Source organism: Anopheles funestus, chromosome 3RL, assembly GCF_943734845.2.
Source record: "Anopheles funestus chromosome 3RL, idAnoFuneDA-416_04, whole genome shotgun sequence".
Taxonomy (NCBI): Eukaryota; Metazoa; Arthropoda; class Insecta; order Diptera; family Culicidae; genus Anopheles; species Anopheles funestus.
The window spans coordinates 39,561,629-39,582,832 of NC_064599.1; the positions used below are offsets into that span (position 1 = coordinate 39,561,629).

The 21,204-nt window shown below is 38.2% G+C and overlaps 1 protein-coding gene across 2 annotated transcripts in view; it reads right to left on the bottom strand.

The window, feature by feature from the left end:
* The window catches only part of LOC125768821 (uncharacterized), a 62,288-nt gene that overhangs the window by 14,021 nt on the left and 27,063 nt on the right, over nucleotides 1–21,204 (bottom strand). The gene's annotated exons all lie outside the window — the stretch shown is intronic.

The following is a 21,204-nucleotide window of genomic DNA, read 5'->3' on the forward strand; positions in this document are numbered from 1 at the left end:
CCACGGCGACGGACATAATTGACGAGCATTGGTGAATAAATCAATCCGGTACGCTCAGATGCTCGGTTGGAAGTGAACCTAAGGATCGGAATTGCGTCCGTTAGAACGGAACGCATATTACAAATGGATATTTCACGGAATGTTACGATATTACAATTGGTGCTGGCCATACGATAGATTATCAATTATCAAGTAGATAATTATGTACCGAGAAGTTGTGTTACCTTTAAACTCATAGATGAAAGATTGATTGCTCATCTAAATTATACAAAATTGAATTAAATTATAATGCCTTAACCTTTCATTATTTAACGAAGTGCATTGACACGTTTACGTCTTTGTGATTTTTTGTGGTATGCGTTCAAAAGTTTTTTAGAATAAACGTCACACTTCAAAATAAAGCTTATGACGAGGATCTATAAGTTTATTATTAACCTAATATTTTTTTTGCTTTTGCGTTTTTACTTGATCATTTATTGTTCCACAACTTACACTTAGTTAGGAAATATGTTTTTTATTATTATGTAAAATAAATTATATTTCTTTTTAAAAGTCTATTGATTATCTTAAATAGTTATAACACATTTTAAACCTCTACATGTCTCCGGCGTGATTCCGGCCAAAGTATTTTTTAAAGTTTTAACGATAAAATGATCAGTTAGCTGATTTTGGTAGCATAATAGCAATGCTGTTTAAATATCCTTTCAAAATAATGTAATAAAAAGTCGCAGCAGATGTACTAGATTAACATACCTATAAAGCAACATTGGTCTATATGACCCAATCGTGAATTATGAACACCAAATACAATAAAAGCTAGTGCCACTAAATAAGAAGAAAATACTCTTCCTCCTATTCTTCATAATCTAAAGGCCTTATAATGATGTTTCAGACAGTATTTTATCGAAATAAAAAGAACAGTTTAAATTTTTTATTCTTCATGATGTTTCAGACAGTATTTTATCGAAATAAAAAGAACAGTTTAAATTTTTTATTCTTAACTATTTTCTTTTTTTTATTCTCACAAGCTTATCACAATATACTAAGATCCGTTAAGGTACTAGAACAACCTTTACTTTTCGACCTCATAGAGTCAATAATTCCCCATTTAAAAATTTATTATCCTCCCTTGATGTGTACTAAACCTACTCAACAGTGTATAAGATTGCCCATTGTTTCAATTGTTTACTGTAATTTTATTTATGTAGCAATTTGTGACCTAAAATTTCCCATTTCGCCACCACCAGCAACAAATTGTATCTTATTTCGCGTGTAATAAAGCAACTACCAAAGCAGATATGAGAATAAAAAACCCTAACAACCTGACCCATCCACGAACGTGCGTTACACGTTCGCGAACCTTACTTTAATCACACGAATTAGGGAAGCTCCCTCTGATTGATTGCACGTAAATGTACACCATCTTTCATCGATGCCGAAAGTGATGGCGGCCTTCAATGCGACCCGGCATCGTGTGATGATTGATGTGGGTTAATGATTGACTCCTCTGTTCGCAAATTACCAACAAACACACTTGCATTCCCGCAGTAGGCACAACGGCCACAAAAAGCCGTTCCGCAAACCTTGCATACCGATGGAATGGGTTAGCAGCGGTGCCATTTTTAGAAAATCCTCTTCAAACATTCTCACAAAGGTATGCAAACCTTTCGACTTCTGCTGTAATTGACAACGAATATCATTTCTACCACACAAGTTATCTCGTCCGGATTGCATATGTCTGTTGAGAGGCTTGTGCTAGGTGCTACCATCATGACATTTTATCGGTTTAAATCGATACTCCTCCCTCTGGTGGTTTACATTGTGGTCCATTTCATTCACCACAGTCCGAAAGTGAAAGTGTCTTCTGAGATGGAATTTAGCGCACTTTTTACTAGTGACCACCGCAGCCAGGATTCGGTCAGGCTCGATCTATACACATCAGGGTCTGATCATTTTTTCCTTCATTTTCTTACGCAACAACCGCCTCCGCATGGGTTGCAAAACGTGAAATCCTTCTTTGTGAATTCGTGTCCACGGAGAACTGTCATTTCTTAATGCGCGATCATAAAAGGCTTTCACCGTAAACAATGGCTGCTACACACTTTCAGCCCGATTGTTTGACCTTTTTTCATACAAAATTGTTCGAATATATATATAGATATTTTTAAATAATTTGTTTCAGGTTCTATTCAAATCGTTTCATTTAGCATATTCATAAGACGGTATAAATTAAAAATAATTAAAATTAAAAACACCATTTTCATCTTTATTTTAGTGACGTCAACCTTATTTTAATTACCAAACGACGCTTATTTTAAGAATAACAAAAAAAACTCTTATTTTGCAATTCCCCAGCTCCATCAAATGATTTGCAAAAAAGTATATAAGCGATCAGTTTTCTTCCCATAACTACCTTCAAGTATCTCACACAGATTTCCGTCACTTCCTTGATTTTGGTTGACATCGGAAACCTTCACATTGACCAAGGGCTTGGGAAAATAAGTAACCCACAAAAGTATCCAATTCCTTGGGATCCGAAGCTGCGATGGTCACACCAGAATCAACACCACTCGAGCACCACGACGCAACGGTAAGCGGGTCAGCTCTGTTTTAATTAAATCTATTCCCTATCGGTTCGAGACGAGGATTTTTTTTTCATTGTGGTTTATAGGCTTTTCTTCTCGCTGTGCCTGCGGTTCAAAACGTTGTCGGAAGTTAGTTTCTCTCTTGAAGGTTTAATATGTTTATGGATTATAATGAAAATAAAAACAATGTACCACAAATTGTGATGGTAAAGCAAATAGAGCAAATTAATGACCGTGAATCTCTCGCAGATTGAAAACAATTAAAGCTGATCATCTATAATTTATTATAATCATAATATTAGGTGATTTATTTTGCAACTACCAAAACCAAAATAATGGGAATATTAATAATAGACATGCAATTTAATTTATGATTCAAAAATTTGAATTATGCCAATCACAAAATAACTATTTTTAAATATTATATTGTTTAAGCTCAATCCCATTTTATTTTTTGTTCTGTAATTAATTTGTCCATTGGACGTAATAGCAAATTCTTACATATTAAATTAATAAAACATGAACACCACAAAAAAACACCAACACAGAACTTTTTTTTCAAATTTGAGTGTAATTATATACTGCTTACAATCGATTTACCTTGTACTTCCGTAAGGGCACAAACCAAGGAAAAATAGTAAACGCGATGAAAGCTACTAATCATTTTCCAATCACAACACATCAACCTACAAGCGTGATGCATTGATCATGAACCACCCAGCCACCCATCCCGACCCGACGGCAACAGCCGAACATTACCGTATGATTATGCCCCCGTGTGTCTGCCATTCAAACGGTGGCCAGATTTGGTATGTTCTATCGTTGGAAGAGTCGATTTTCCTCCTTTTACTATCGTTTCAATTGGCCCTGACTCTTGGTAACGCGGTGTAGTGACTGGTAGATGCAACAAGCCGACCGGCCGATTCTCTCCTTCGGCACTATCTATCGGTCGGCATACAATCTATTATCAAAACTCGATTCGCCTCGCCATTTTACAGCCACCCGTTTTCGGTCGAGCACGATGGTCGTGCACAATGCAAGGTTTTCATTTTTATTTCGCCGAAGGCCGGTGGACACCAAAATGGTGGCTTTGAAACAGTTACTCCCTTCCCTGCTTTCTTATACTGTAAGTCCCACCTGTATATCCTCCTGTCCCGGACTCCACACTTTGAGTGTGCTTTTGATGTAACCTCCTCCCCCGAGCTGGGAACAATGGGTAACAACAATCAAAACGAGCAGAAGCGACTCCGGCCATATCCCCTTCCCTACCCCCGCCAGTACCTAACTCGATCAACCAAAGGTCGTTTATTCGCTTAAGTTTTCAACCAAGGCAAAAGCGATGAACATTCGCTTATCAAACGAAACGCGTAGGTGTGCAAATCGATTTATGCTCACGCATTGTATCTTCATCATTGCTACAGTGCATCCAAACTTTTGCTTTGCGTTATACCATGATAGAGATGTATTTCCCTTTTTCCATTGAAGAAAAGCGTCAAACGGAACGAACCCAACCGAATGTGCACTAAGTAACTGGTAAGTGTTGCACATTAGTAGAGCACTTTGTTCCCCACCGGTGCACATCGATCGTGCAGTTCCGGACACGGTTTTCTTTTCCACAATTCAGAAAATGCATACCAGAGGTAGGAAAATGATTCGCGACGAGCCATTTAACCGGACGGGAAAGAAAATCTCTCAACTGGCTCTGCTGTGGAAATGAGATTGATGTGCAACGAGCTGGGAAAATATGAAAAATGACAATAGCTGAGTACAACAGCAATTACTTAAAGAATTGTTAAATTATTCGTTTCAATGGAGATACTTTTCTTTAAGAAGTGCTCTATTTTTCTATAGAAATATTTTTATTGTCAGCCTTTAAGCCTCATTAAGAATATCGAAAATTAAGGTAAGTATAATCAGGATGGATGCACAGGCTATTTGCGAGATCATTGAAATTGTTCTTGACGTAATTTGGGTTCTTTCATCACGTAATATGGGTATTGCGCAACTAGGAAATCTGATTCAAAATAATTTTACAAGTAAATTTCAGGTGTTTTACAAAATTTACTACTATATTGCGGGCAGAAATGTCATATTTCATGTGTTATATTTATTGGATGAATATCTGTCCATAACATTGCATCATTGAAATTATCGACGTTTTAGCGATGTTTAATAAAAACAACTGAACGAAATAATTGCAAATTTTCATACAAAAAATGTTTCTTCTAATCTGTATTACAAACAGTAGTAGGGAAGTCTTTTGTTTGCTCCAGGAATCATGTGGGTCAGAATTAATCAAACGACTAAATATAGGAAACCATATACCCGGCCAGGTGAGTAAATGCAATCGACATCTAAGCGAAATCTTTAATGACAGAAAGTCATTGCTTGCCTGTGCTGGGATCATAAGGATATCCTATATTAAGAACCGCGAAGAAAACATTCTGGTACTTTGATAACTTCTCAGAAAAATGAATGAAACTATTTAGGAGGCAAATGCAATTTCTGATGAAAACTTCTGCTACAATAAAAATGAAGTAACAACTTTCCAAAAAAAATTTTTAATCACACTATTGAAACAACCAAAGGTACTGGAAACTTATTTATTAATACCTTATTGTAATTTCTATTTGCCCTGCCCTTTATTGTGACGCATAATCATAATCATTGAGTGAAAAATCAACGAATTTTCAACTGAAAATCGTAAATAATTTTAAGACCAGATAAGTAATAAATATTTGCCTTTTATATAAGTTTCACATTGTAATTGAACCAATATATTATTAGAACAAAGTACAATAATATAAAAAATTAAATTTGAAGAATATCCTAGAAAATATATTAAGTATTACCAAATACTTTTTTGGTACCATTGTAAAATTGAACAAATTATTTGAGGAAATTATGAACCCATAAACATAACTGCGGAATTACACAGTGATAGGAATTTATTAAAGCTGCTATTTTTATATATATTAACGATGATTCTTTATAATAATATCAAAATCATAAGAAACAAAACAAAACAAAATTGAATATATGACCAAAAGTTCTTAAAATTCACTACTCACTCTACCGTTTTCCACAATTTCGGTAAGCATTACGAGTTACCAACAAACCGCAAGGATAAAATTCATCGATTACCGACGACCGGGCACGACATTTGGTTCCCCTGGGAATGGTGATTGGGCCGTTACCATGTACTGCACCTTTATGCAATCGCAAAAATGCAACACCGACCGCAACGATTCCTTCTGTTGCGCAACAGTGCGCGCCTGCTGTGGTGCGGGTTTTAAAACATGCAACAACAAAAAATCATCCCACACGCGACCGTTGACGTCACTACTGGGTACAAAGTGCATCCGGTGCCGGGAACGACAGGTCTTCACGTGCTTCCATCGATGCATCATCACATTTTGATTGTTCTCACAATGCAAATCTAGAGAGAGAGAGTGAGTGAGAGTTAATGTCTCAAAGTCAGCAAATAAGACATCATTTACCCCCGAATTGCTGCAAATTGATTCGGTATTTATTTACATTAGATTATTGTAACAGCATTTATGAAAATAATGCGTAACGCAACTTTTCAATGAGCTTTCTTTTCATTATTAATAAATTAAACGGTCAGGACAGGATTTCATACGAGAAAGTTTTAATTACAATTCTCAATGAACTCCGTTGACTGCTTTATTTGCTAGCACTTTTATTCCACATCTTATTAATACGACCACATAACAACGACCGCCACAATTACGCGCAAGGCTTGTTAGATCAAACTGAATAGGTTTCTCCTCACGACTTTCACTTAAAGCACCGGAAGGATCGATGAATGGTTTATCTTGCTAAGTGCGGACAAGGCGTTGCTGAATGAATAATTTGCATAGATTATAGACGACCAGTATCGTTGAAGTGATGATTTGAATGTCATTGACGCCGATAAACGTCGTAGATTATTATCTAAACAATTACACAGGAATGACATGGAAAAGCAATATTAAATCAAGGTTTAAAGAACTTATCCCATTAGTGATATCGTTAAATTGATTTCAAAAAGATAAATAACAAATTTAATTTGAGATGCCCTTAAAAGACCCTCGAAAAAATAAAACCCCAAAACACAAAACAGCAACAAAAAAAATGTTATCGAAACTTTGCTCCCGACAGCAACTACAATGCGCAACCAACAGTATTACATCACATCCGACTGATTATAAAAGTTACCGGAACAGACGGGCCAAAATTTAATTAATTTCCATCAAACCATCTGATCGCATCAAACAAGGCGCCTTCAAAATAGTAATTACCGACACGTTTAAGAGCGATTCCCCATCGTATTCAGTGCTACAACCATCGCGTATCGACCACTGCATCGTACTGGAACCGTGGGAAAATATGATTCCAAGGCAGACAACTACAACATAAAACAAATGCGCCCAATGCCAGTATTAAAATATGAACTATATTTGCATTTCATCCTTTTGGAACATCGCCGTTTTGTTTTGATCTGGAAAAACAAAATAAAAAGACAAAGCACTTGCTCTGCTGCTACACAGGGTCATCATAATGATCGTCCTCCCGCATTACAATGCACTTCCGTTACATTTTCTTTTGCACTCGCTACTCTACCCTGCACTTACTGCTTTGCCTTCCCCAAAAATGAAGGCCCTGAAAGCACCAGAAACACGAGGCATTTTCTGTTTGAAGTGTGGAAAAATCGTCAAATTTGGAAATAATTTTCATTCCACAGTGGTCGATGGGAACTAAAGCGGTCTGATCATTCATGCCACCCCCAATTCAAGAGACCACCCTAGTACCAACAGAGAAGAAAAAAACAAAACGTACACAAACACACACATTCGATTTTCGTTTCGTTCCGATTTTCGTTTCCTCCCATTTTGTTGTTGTTGTTTTTGTTTTCTCTCTCTCTTGAGGGAGCTTTAAAAATGGCTGGGAAAAAAGGTGCCAACAACAATGCAAAATATACTGCTTGCAGCATCAACCCGCTTCCCAAGCGGAAAAGCGTTATAGTGGCGGAGGTAAAGGAAAATGCTACAAACCCAACGTAGACATGGATGGTGAAGAAAATATTGTTACATTTCCCACGGAACAACGACGGAACAGAGTACCGCTTACGTTTTCAGGGTGCTATGGTACTTGGGAGGGATGAAATAAATACGGGAGCAGCACTCACCAGACCAAGAGACCAATATTGTAATCATCAGCTAGTTACTATTGGCACAGCACGTTCACTTTATGTGTATGTAACAATTACTTACATGTATCAGTGTTTTAGTACAAATTCGCAAAATGTACAGCTCTCTCACCTTTCATAAATAATCACTAAAAAAACACGAACCAATGTATCGCAAATCGAAAGGAAATTGAGTTTTAAAATCATGTTTATTGGATAATTTCTTTCGTACGATATCAGTCTCCTTCGCTGCATTTCCAAAAAACCCTCAATTGGTCATATGTTTTCCTTGTTATTGCATCTCGATATCATATTCCATAGCAGTCACTGCAGCTACTCAGCCCAATTGAGACACTTAACCCATATTTTCGATGTGAAAAAAATCAATGTCCCCAAACCACCTCTAAGCAAAACATCTTTCTCCCAAAAATAAACCAGTAAGAGGCGAACGAGAATAGACCACGGATACCCAAATTTGCACTCCAATATACACGCCATACGCAGCACGATTGTTCGCTGCAACATGAGCAGGCAATCAAAACAAAATCCTCACCTTACCGAGACAGACCGCATTGCATAACGCAGCAGTCAAACCGTCCCGAAGCCCAAGCGCGCGACCACGAAAGCTTGTGACCTGTAAAATTGTTGTTGCTGTCACCGAAAAAAAAACGCAACCGCCCCACATGAACAACCGCAACCAACCACAAAAACCGCAAAACCAAGCAGACGACTACAGTGCCAAAGGTACCCAATCATGATGGTTGGCGGCGATGAAAGGTTCCCTTCGGGGTGATGTGGACAGTGGTGTACAGGAGTGATGTGATAAAAAGTGGATGAGACAGTGGTGGACCGAACAGAACGATCACGACGAGTGGTAGAGGCTAGGACATTTTTGTCATGGAAAGCGGACAGTCGGACAGTGAAGTTTCCTAATTAGTGCACCTACTTAATCGCCTCCATTATGGTGCAAAAACAAGTGTACACGGTGTGCTGATACGGTGGCAACTGGAGCGATTAGCAGTAAGCGATTATGAGAAACAGAGAGATTGTGTTCAATGGTACAGGTGGCCTGAATGGGTTTAAAAAAACAAACCACCAAAGCAAAAATAATCAAAATCGTAGCTGAAGAGCAAAAAATACATTCCAAACAGATATAGCTACCGGTCTAGTGCATTACTTTTTGGGTTATTGATTTTAGAGTGGTACTTTGAAGAGATATGTTTTCTTGTTTGTAGAGAATAGTAGTTTTGTAGTTGAAGAAATAGCTTGCGTATTGAGTTATTTTGAGTATTTATATTCGTATATTAACATGTTTGCATGTATTCTTTTTTAAATGGTTCTCCAGATGAAGGTTTAACAATATTGAAAAACACAAATAACTAATTCAATTCATAATATTGGATAACATAACAATAGTATAATGTTTGCTGTACATTGGCACCACCGACTTTCAATTTCAATCAGTTCTTGATGCTAGGGAAATATCCTCCGTACCTGTAAAACTATTTTCGATAACAACGTTCGGGCTCTATTTTGCTTTTTACCAATTTTACCATTAACTTAAAGTTCTGAGTTACATCTTTTATTTCAAAAGATTTAACAATCCAATTTTTTGAAAATTGGTTTTCATACCGTAGAGACTGTGTTGAATTCATGTATAGACACCAGACCAAAGCTCCGGATTCAAGAATTAAGAGTACCTGGCTACAATAAAGTGCTCTATTGCATATGGAATCATTGAAATCTCACGCCATCCTGTATAAGAGCACGAAGAAGAGGTACATTAAAATTCTTTAGCTTTAGAGTTCCTTAGAAAGGATAATTTACTGTCCACAACTACCCTTGGATCGTATATATTATCACAGCGTGGGTTGTTAATTTATAAGTAATAAATCACGTAGTTTATGTTTCACATTGTAATAGTTCTGTTAAAGCAAGGAAACACAACTACTACAATAAATGTACAACAAAAGTTACAAAAAATGTTTTAACTTAAATCACGAACAGATTTTAAAAGGTGTTCCTTCCACTGCATATCAATAACTTTAGCATGGACTAATATGCCATCAATTAAGAACTCGCAGATTTATAAAAATTAGTTAATACAACCTAAACTAAAGTTCAATAACAAGTATACAATATATACATTGTATTGTTGTATAACATAGATACAGTAAAATAGAGCAGAAAAAAGAACCTGATATTAAAACAGTTTTTGATAAATCTACTCCTTTACTCAACAAAAATTACTTTCATATGTTTAGAATGCATATATGTAAAAGTGAACTATTCATGCAAAACTTTAAAATAATTGCAAACAGTAGCTGGTAAACTAGGTTTTTAATATCATGGCGCCGGAGATAATTTACCTCTGGTGCTTGTTGCACCCTGCAAAATATTTCAACTTTAGGGTTTGCAACTTAACATGCAACTATGCATGTCGGTGTCATTTTCTTCCTAACGAAAGCATCAACCAAACACGCAGCCATACCTGCCACACGCATACTATATTAAAATTTCATCCCACAACCATCCGCTAGGTACCGCTCAATGCTTCCAACAGGCTTCCATTTTATAGCTCCCTTATTTCCAAACAACATCAGAAAAAAGAAACAGAAACACCAGCAGCTGGAAAAACTTTCTGAAAATTTTCACGAAATGAAACAGAAAGAGGTTACCTGGCGTTTCGTTGCGCTCTGAAAATTTCGCGTGATGCTACCTTTCGTCTGTAGCCTTTAAATTTTTTTTTGATTTTGTTTCTTTTTTGGAGTTTTGGCATTGATGACGGCATGCTTAAAGAAAAAAAAACTGCTTATCTTTTGGTCGCACCAATGTCTGTCGTGTCGCTGGGACAAGATTATTCATCTTCTGGAGTACACCAAATAGTTTATTACGGGACGGTACCACTGAAGGGATGAGCACCAGTTCATTTAGTTTACGCTGGGCTACAGGGTTGTTTTTTGTTTGTAAGCCGTGTTTTATTTCATGACTAAAGGGAGCAAATGTTACGTAAGCAATATTGCAGCGTGATGAATGCATGTTTTTTATTGTCCCTCGGAATGGTCGTGTCAACAAGTCTGGCGATCTTCCCAATCGACAGCATAATGATATAACAAAAAGAGAGACTTTTGGACCTGTTTTTTTGGAGTAACACTGCAGGAAACGCTTAAGTTTCGAGGCAATAAAAATTAATTCAAACACAAACTGAATCACATACATTAACTGTACGATCAACGTTTCTAGTGCAATTTAAATTCTGCTCTGAAAAAAAATATATCCCATCAGACACTCCCCGTTTTGAAGAAGCTTCAGGAATCGTCGATCAAGTGTTTGACACATTGATTAAGTTCCATTCGTTCCATTGCCAGACCGGATCACAATCGGTGCGGTTTGCCTTAACCTTGCCATGATCGCGATCGTAAATTTTGGACCCGATGGTCGCGCGTCGCAGATGATCGACCGGTTGCATAACTCACTCCGTCCCGTATTCGACTGCAGCAGCAGCAGCAGCAGAAGCAACACAATGCAGCACCGTCTCGAAAGCACTGAAGGTAACCGACCCCGGTTAAGAAGCGAAAGAGAGGGAGAAAAAAAACTTCAATCGAGACACACCAAGAGCTGCGAGCTTCATTCCACATCGATCAAATATGAATGCACCTTGCATTGTTAAAGTTGATGTTCGAATGGTAAGAAAAAATAATGGTAATAGAAATAAACGAGTATATTAGATGATGGTAAAGACGAATGTTACCGACAGGCAAATGATAGCTTATAATTTTCGGACATAGCATTTTAGGCATCGATCTGGGTGGCTTGTAACATGGAAAAGCATCACAGTGATTGTCTCATTTCGATCGCAATAAACGTTAACAATGTTTCCGGAAGACAAGAAATTAATTGGAATTTTTTTTAAATTCACGCATAGAAGTAGTTTGACTGAGTTCTTAAGAAGTTAAATTTTATATACATATTTTGTGTAAAGTAAAAATTTTTTATTTAAAAAAAAATGTTTAAATTAATAAAAAATCAAATAAAAATTAAATTAAGTAAAAAAATGTAACCTTAATAGGCTATCAATAAAAACACAACACATTAAAATAAACACTGATTTCAAAAGAAAATTTGTCTTATTTTGTAGAATATATCAAACTTTACATCACGTACAAAACATGGAGCATAATGCGATTTTAATTTTTAATCAAAGACGAAACAATGAACGAAAGACAGGCTGTAAAATCGAAACAATAACACCACACCAAAACCACACCAACAATTAAAATGCATCAACAAATGAACCTTAACGAGACAAAACATCACTCGATGCCATTTGTTTACCTCATCATAGTGCTATGCCCACCCAGAGTCTATCGTACGACAAAGGCACGCCACATCCCTTGTGGCTCCTGAGGAGGCCGATGCTAAGACAGCCAGCCAACTAATCTCTAATTAAATTTCACGCTACCGTTAAACAGCTGACCGTGAGGCAAAACCCGTGGCACCATCGGAGGGGATAGACGCTACCCGTTATTATTAGGCTGCAGCTAAGCTCGTGAGTCGTGGCCCGCCTTGGTTCGCCTCCACAACAAATGTGCGGAGTTTGGACTGCAAGATGACCTCCTAACCAACAAAAAACATCCGAAAAAATAATAATAAACCCGAGAGCCTTAACCTCTCTCCTGGTCCTCCGTGGAACCCGATCACCCGCTTGACATTGTGACCACGAAAGAAATGGCCATAGATAGACCACGCAGGCGCCGGCAGACGGTAGACGAAAAATTTGAATGACCGGTTACGCCATTTCACCATGTTGCCCGACCGTACCCCGTCACTTTTCGAAGCCTGTGGCTGACCTTTAGGGGAATCCGTTTTGGGAGGGTTTTCCCATCGTCTGTTAGCGCTAGTGCTGCAAGAAAAATGCTGTTGGCGAGTCGTGAATTGATCGTAACAACCCTAACCTTTCGCACTCCCTTGCACTCGATCAACCGAAGAAGGTTTTTCAATTGGAATTTTATTTGTTTAACGTTTTCATCATCGATTGGAAGGTGGTTGTTTATTTTCGGTTTGAGATTTTTTTATTTTGCAAGTGAAATTTTTGAGTTCATGTTTATAGCTTAGTTTTTAATAATTATAATTCTAAAGTGAAAAATGTGTATTTCCTTCTTGCAATTTCCTCCTTGTCACTTCTGGCTGATAAGGATAGTCAGTTCTTGCTACGAAGGAACGATTCAGATGATTTTTCGTACTATTCGCATTATGTAGAACCAATGTCGTTGATACTTACACCGCAGGAAATAGTAGATTCCAATTATGCAAATAAATTGTCTATCTTTAAACAAGTCATCTATACTCCCTTACCGATGTAAGGACTCTCTAACCGAGAAAGAAACGAAATCCTACATCCAATGTACGAAGTATTAGTAGTATTAGAAGAAGTATTAGTATTAGCATCAAATTATTTTCTAGTTTAGAGTAAACATAAAAAATATCTAAGATTCCAATCAAATAGATCAACTTCAAGTGCTAGCACAAGCAGTTTCATCACAACAGCGTTGCACTATAAAAGTGTATCTCGGGACAACCTATATATTCCTTATATTCGCAATCGAGTTGAAAGTGCTCAAAAGTAATGGATAAGTAAAAAAGAAAATTAAGTTAAAAAAAGAATAGAAGTGTCTGTTTAAAATATATATATATATTTTTTTTTGCTTGGTTAGAACGGCCTGGCCGTATCAAGACTTATTTTACCACGTAGCAGGATAGTCAGATCATGCTACGGGGAGACGGTCCGGATGGGATTTGAACCCGGTCCCTGCCGTGTGGACGGGCGCCGTTTTTCACATGCACCACCGGGCCGCCCCATTTAAAATATTGTATTAAATAAAAAAAAAACAAAAAAAATACTTAAAATAGTTATAAAATCGATAAAGTATAATAGGAAATCAAATGCTATTCGTTTAATATATTGCAATATTTTTAGAATTTTGAACGTTTGGTGCCATGAACAACAAATTTTAAACCTACTTTTAATTTTAAACCTCCTATAAATTTAAAAACGGCACGCCGGTTCTCCCGAGAATTGACCCGTTATTTAAATTCATAATGATTTTAAATACAATACAGCAATAAAAGAAAACAACCATCATCGTGCGCGCCCTCACCAGTAGCAAACCGACCTACCTCAACGTAACGAAACCGACCAAGAGCGCTCCATTCAAGCACACTGGAAACCCACCTCCGTACCGATCCGATGACAAATCGACCGAAGTTGTGTGCCCATTTTCCGCACATGCAATTTCCACACCCACCCCTACCCCAAGGATGAACAGGTGACCATCGACTACCTTAACACACGGCGCCAAATGGTCGTCGTTTGTCGTGAAACGCTACGGAACAAAAGGGGGAAAAAATAAAACATAAAACCATCAAACACGTGCTGCAGCAAAACTGGCGATGAGACCTCTCGGCGGAGACGTGTGTTTATTTGACTTTGACCGAATTAATAAAACATCATCAGCGCCATCGTTTATTATTGCTGATGATGTGCATCTTTCCTTTCCCGCAAGTACATGCTGCTCTTTCGCTTCACGACACTTGGCCGTTTCTTTTTTTTTCCTTGGCCATTTTCTTCTACCGTACCCGTTTCACACGTCCGGTACATGGAATGACTCGCGCACAGGTATTTCTGCGTTTGATCGTATGCATGACACCAAATGGGAGAAGAGAGTCGGCATTTTTCTATTTGTTGTATTTCTTCAACCATTTGTCGTAGCGACGGGGAGCTTTTTGGGAGGGGGGCGTACGCTGTACACCTTTCTTTAAAGTCTGCTTGTAATGTTCAACGTGACGTTATGACGGCGTGACGATAATTCTCCCACCCTGGCGTAAGAGCTAAACATGACCATGGCGTTGATCATGTCATTTGATTCCCAATGCAGAGACCGATTATTGGAGAAGCGACCCAATCATGCTGTAAGCTTAAAAGCGAACCAAAATTACTTCAGCAATAATCACCGTATACACGCAACCACATTAGAAATGGTTCGTGTGGAACGACCTTCAATGATGTCATATTAATAAGTTTATACAAATACTATGGCTCTATTGATGATCAATAGCAAATCAAACTTATTGGAAATTTTCTTTAAGAAACGACTTGGTGCAATTTGCTACAATTTAAACAAAATATTTATTTCTCAAGAACACTTGTGGGGATAAACACAACTAAATAAACTCGAAATACTTCGCTTGCATTCCTATGACATCTGAATCAAAGATCTTGTATTTCGGGCGGCCCGGTTGTGTGTGTGATAAATGGCGCCGGTTCGACACGACAGGACCGGGTATCAAATCTCATCTGGACCGTCCCAAGTCCGTAACATGGACTGCCTATGCGGCTACGTAATAAAAAAAACTCTAGTAAGCCAGAAATGGCAGGTATGACCTTAAAGGTCATTAAACCAAGAAGAGAGGGAGAAAGAGTATTTCGGTGAATTCGTTGGCGGCTTCCAAATTAAATAGTTTCTTCCATTCTCCAGCTTGTTCCTAACAGATCCTTTCCAAGCTATCTACGCATTTGGTTTATACTTGACGCTCCTCTACCATGCTATTAATGTAAACGGCCTAATTGAACTCTTCCGTTAAAAATAGGAATCTGTTACAAATTATTAGATTTTTTTTACAAAGCGATGTTAACGTGTCTATTTTTAAAAATTATTCTGCTAGTCCAGTTCGCAACAACATAGTAACAAGACTATCAAACTTTCAAATTAAAACATATTGATTTTTTTCTTTTTACCATACTCCACGAACTAATAGTCAATCTACTCCGCATAAGATAACGTCAATCAAAAAGATAACAAAGTTTTGTTCAAAGCGCATCTATGTGCGGGCACTACCTTCCAGGAAGGTCACCATCGTTACTCCAGGATATGCCCGCTGGATGAAAGAGAAACACTAAACCATCCACAACTACACTCTTACTACAGCACTCGGTAGATGCTGCTCACCGATGCATGACGATGTGTGAACTAGCTGTGGTGCACCGTGATGTAAGGATTTATGGGTTGAAGTTCAATTTCGTGGTGTACCGCACCGGTATTCACTAATTGGTAGCACCGTTCGGTAACGCCATGAGGACAGGATTATTTCAACTACATGTAACGCTTTAACATGATGTACTCGTGTTGTTGCACTTACAGTACCACGATTTGATTATCTGTACAGTGTGTTGATTTCAATTGAACTCAATTTAATTTTAAATCAATTTAAAATCAAAACGAAATTTATTAAATGCTTGACTGTAACAAATTGAGCATTCCATAAACAAAACGATCGTATTATTCAACAAATTTTTTGAAAAACAACTTCCCAATTACATCAGTGTCCATTAGTTTGAGGATTAGCAGTGATGATTTTTCAAGTATTATTATACCAACTTAAAGTAAAAGGAGAACCAATAGAGCACTTGTCGTTGATTTGCTGTAAACGATTTAACGATAGCAAATGAGCTTCTCTGAAGAGTCATAAACGCTTCTTAACGCAGCTTACGAACCCATAAACCCTATTGCCATAAGCTAAAGGTGATTTTCTTTGCATCGCATCAAGTGAAGAAAATGTCTCTTAATCTATTTCTTTTGGTAGTGCCGTCCATAACACCACCAAAGAGGGCGTCCTCATCAATGGAACCGTTGAAGCTAACCAAACAGGTGATTTAAAGCCACATTCATTCAACCTTTCCATCCATCATCGGCATCGCAGCTTCGCTCGACCGGTACCAGAGTCTGAAGAAGCGCCAACATAATTATGCTTCATTCGGGTGTCGAGTGAAGATTGGGAAGCGACAGAAAGAGAGAAAGAGAGAGCAGATCTTGAATGAAGCACCACCGATGGACCTACTTTTCCTACCCACAGCTTCACACTCAAGTTTTTTTATAGGCAACTCCCGGGCGGGATACATTCATTGCGCGCGTATCAACCCTCCCCACAAAAAAGGGACGCTATAAATCGTTAAGCACTTTGACCAGCTACCAGCAAACTTTTCTCGCGTTTTGTTGGTTCCCAAGCAGTTCGCACCTGCATTCCATAAGTGTCGGCCCAAAACCTCGTTACAAGCACGGTTTAACATACGCGTGAGCGACGAATTCCTCCCTTACTGTGCCCGTGCGTGTGTACGTGCGCAAGCAACTAAATTCGGAATGTTTCCAACAAACTGCGTGGCCCGAAAGCGAAGGGTGAGTAATGATAATTTGACAAGGTTTTCGTACATTAAACGCGCAAAAAGGCCATGATTGCCACCAGCACTGAAATCGCTTTTGGTTCACATATTTTTGGGCGATGATTTGTGCAACACTTAGGCTTGTATGAGCAGTGCGTTTTACTTGAACATTTACCTATAATGTAATGTAAACAGTTTATGCTTTTAATAGTTATGATTAATAATTAGATTAATGTTTGAGGTTTTCTGCTGTTCCCCAAATGATAAACGATTATTAAATTATCTTACATCAAATATCACATGCAATTATTGAGATATTTTATATGATGACGCGAGTTTATGATGAAAATTTACAATTATTCAGTAGAAGGCTTATTATTATGACGAAAACTTACAATTATACCACAGAAGGTCGATTATTCAGATGATAATTAAACGGGTATTGTGTCATCCTTGCTTTAAAAAAAAGATAGTTTCAAAGTGTAAAACTGATGACGAAAAACAGAGAAAAATACTGTTGGGCATATTATCCGTGTTATTCAAAAAGAACTTTTACAGTACAGTAATAGTAAATCATTCATTAGTTATAAATATGCTGCAAAAAATATTTTGTATCTACTAAATCTAATTTAATACAATACACAACTTTGCTTGTAAACTGGACAATAAATCCAAAAATACATGAAATGCGTAAAATATGCTTTAAAGAATCATACTGTTTCAAAAGTGCAAAAGTAAAATATTTGTTTATTTTATAAATAGCTTAGCTTTTACCATTATCGTTGTTACAAATACCAACCAGCTAACACTACACTGAAACAGAACAATAAAAAACACATACCAAACAGCACTTTCCATTTGTTAGTTATTATTTGAACCACTTTTTTATGCTATGTTTATTCACTTCACACCCATTCTTCCCCACCTTCCTTCTTCCCCTCCATACTTTTCACCGATAGCTCATAATTGTGGGTTCATCGCATAACTTCATAGAGTAGCGCAAATGTACCAATGCATTATTTACACATTTTACTGCCGCATAAGCATGGACGACTCGGGGTATGCGATCGCACGCATACCGGCTGTGTTTTTTTTGGCAATCAAAAACAACACACACGCGCGCGGTCGAACATATGCTGTCGAACCCCCGAAATTAACCCTCTCCTAGCTTTTACCCTTCGCTACCGCGGCAATACAAAAAGAAACGGGCGTCATCAACAAGTGGGTGGTTCGGGAGGGGTTGTTTGATTGAAAATATTTCACCCAACACATTCCTCCCCAAGTACCCATCCCGTCTATCATGCGAAGAGCACGCCTTGGAATTACGCACGGTAGACCTTGGAAATGAGTTTTTTGGCACAGGTCAATCGTTCACCGAAATTGTGTGTGCGCTAGTGGAGCTCGATCACGATCCAGCTGTCGGCCCCGGAGTGGGTCAGCATATGCACGCCTTTTCTTACTTTCCCTCGCGCACCGCACCCCGCTCGCGGCCTACGGTTGCAGCAACCGGCAAGCGACTACCAGAGGCCCCTGTGTTGCAATTAAAATAGCACTTGTTGTTTCAGCTTAATCAGCTTAATGGACTAGGAAAGATGGCTGCCCACTGTACGGTTTACGTACCTATGGCAAGGATTATATCGAGAGTATGCGAACAGAGCGAACGATGAACTCGGAGAAATACGTAGTTCAATGCGATATAGAAGAAGGCTAGTTCTAGAAAGACCACATTTCGTGCGCATATGCGAAATGATAACGATACCGATTATATCCTAAGTAATCGGATCAATTGGCAGAGGAAGTTTTGCAAAATGGAAGTTATTAATTTACTTCACAAACACAAAAGTTGAATAAAAATTAATGAATTTTAAAAAAAAGTACATAATATTTAATTTATTTAAAACATACAAAACAATAAATTAAATATGTAGTTAACAATATAGAAAAATCAGTCATTTTAAACACATAAATCAATCAAATTCACATACATTTGAAGAAAAGAAAAGAAGAAGGAAAAACAAATTAACAAATTAGATTAACTGATTCCCATATCCGCAGTACTACGATCCACCTATAGTTCCTCTTTCAGTAAAGTTTCCTGACACAAACACACTAATTGGATTAATACACGAAGGATGGGGAAAATAAAATAATTAATTTATTTTATTTCTTTCCTTACTACAGACGATTTTTTCTGCGCTATCGGTTCCATTTGTGCCTGATGTGCAATAAGAAAAACAAAAGGTCACAAAAAGGATTCAACTGAATCAGAATTTATATACAGTAAATATTCTCCGAGTATACTTTTCAGTGGCTTTTTTAAACATAAACAAGATTAAAATGAAACATATTATTCTGGAATGTCCCCTTTGCAATTATGCAAAAATCCCCCAGAATTACTGAGCTCATTAAAATGATTATTCCGGTCAAAAAGTACAGTAAAGATAACTTATACTTGTGTAATAAAAAAATGCTAAAACTTTTTAACTTGCTTTAGCACACAACAATTTACCTCAAAACAGCTCAATTTACCATTCTGTAGATGACATTTAATGAATCAAAGAGCAACTTCGTACACTGACCAACCAAAAGCGACATATAAAATCGAGTACGAATTGGCATTTTCAGCCCAACGGTGCTCATAATAATCCCCATTCGACACCGTAACCCTAATTGATTATGACCTTACGGTCTTCAAAGTGTGCCTAAGTATTGGCATTCTGCCATTGGCCTTTTTTTGTTTCAAAAGACTCACTATAGTTGGTTCAACCGATTCCCCGGCAATGTGGTAACTCATTTTAATAATCGCTTTCCGTAAAACGATCCCATTATGGTCCCATATGTATAAAGCTATTTAAAATGAAATAAATACAACGCACAACACAAATGAGACGATCCTTTTTAAGTGAAGGTGTGCTGTAAAATTTGTCTTCTTTTCGTGAAGATAAATAACGACAACAGACACTCGGAAGCCAGGTCGCTTAAATCTTATCAAAACACACGGGATCCTACCTTTTAACAACATTATATCGACCACATAGCTGCACGCGCCTCAAGTCAATCTCCACGGCGATTAATCGGTCATGCCAGCGTAAATCCTGATTACTTTTCACCGTGCAGCCTGGGTTCACACGCCATCACGACGCTCATTTAGTTTCGCGTGAAAATTCCACCGGGAAATTCTATCGTACACATCTCGCCTTTCTCTTTCTCTTTCTCTTTCTCTCTCTCTCTCTCTCTCTGTGTCGCGGGTCGCTCTACGTCAACACTGGAACGCGTATCGATTTTATCTAATCATCTCGAAACGAGTGCACCCTCAGGTGGTATTCGGAACTTCCGACATGGCTTCCCGCCCCGACCACTAATCTCTTCACCGGCCCATTATGACACCAAAACGAAACGGTTTTTCGGTGGAAAAGCCTCAAGCCCGTACCAGCTTTCCAGAGCGCCACAAAACCGAATCTTCTTATAAATCCATCATCAGCAACTAACCGACAACACTGCCGGAGATGTACCAACCCACCTTCCCGCCGCTAGCGAAGGAATTTCGATGTTCCAAATTTAACCACTATGAAGCTCTTTTGATACGGAAGAATATTCACCTTACCACCTACTACTATCTTTCAGCATCAATCAAGAGAAAAGCGAGACGTTCCATTATCTTCTACTCGGAAACCGAAGGCGTGAGGTTTGTCGATTGGGCAGACGCGGTGCGGAAAATAGTGAAAGACAGTTTTGTAGGTAAAGATGGTAACAAACGCTTTCCACTCATTTCAGTTTAGCCTTCTATTAGGCGGAAGTAACCACACTTCCGGAATCCGGTATTGACGATACACCGTAATGCAAAACTTGGGGTCGTAAATTTTGAAAATTTAACTCTACTGGCGTGGGTGAAAATTTACAGTGGTTTTGTACGGTGTCTGGTTGTGATGGCATCAGCTCCCCCATCTGGACCACAGTTCCATTACACACAGGTGTGGACAGTTTCGTACCAGAAGCATGATTTATGGAAGCCTTGCTAGTGAATGCACTGCCATCGCCCAACAACGGCGGGATGGGATCCTTTTTGAAGGTGATCCTTTCAGAAGAATTATCTGACGGGTTATTGAGAAGCCAATGGAATGGATGGCGAAACGATCTGCTCCTAAATCAGGGTCTTAACGTGTCAAGGTTTTTCCCCGGGAGCTGGTGAATATTCTGCGAAATGTGAAAGCACA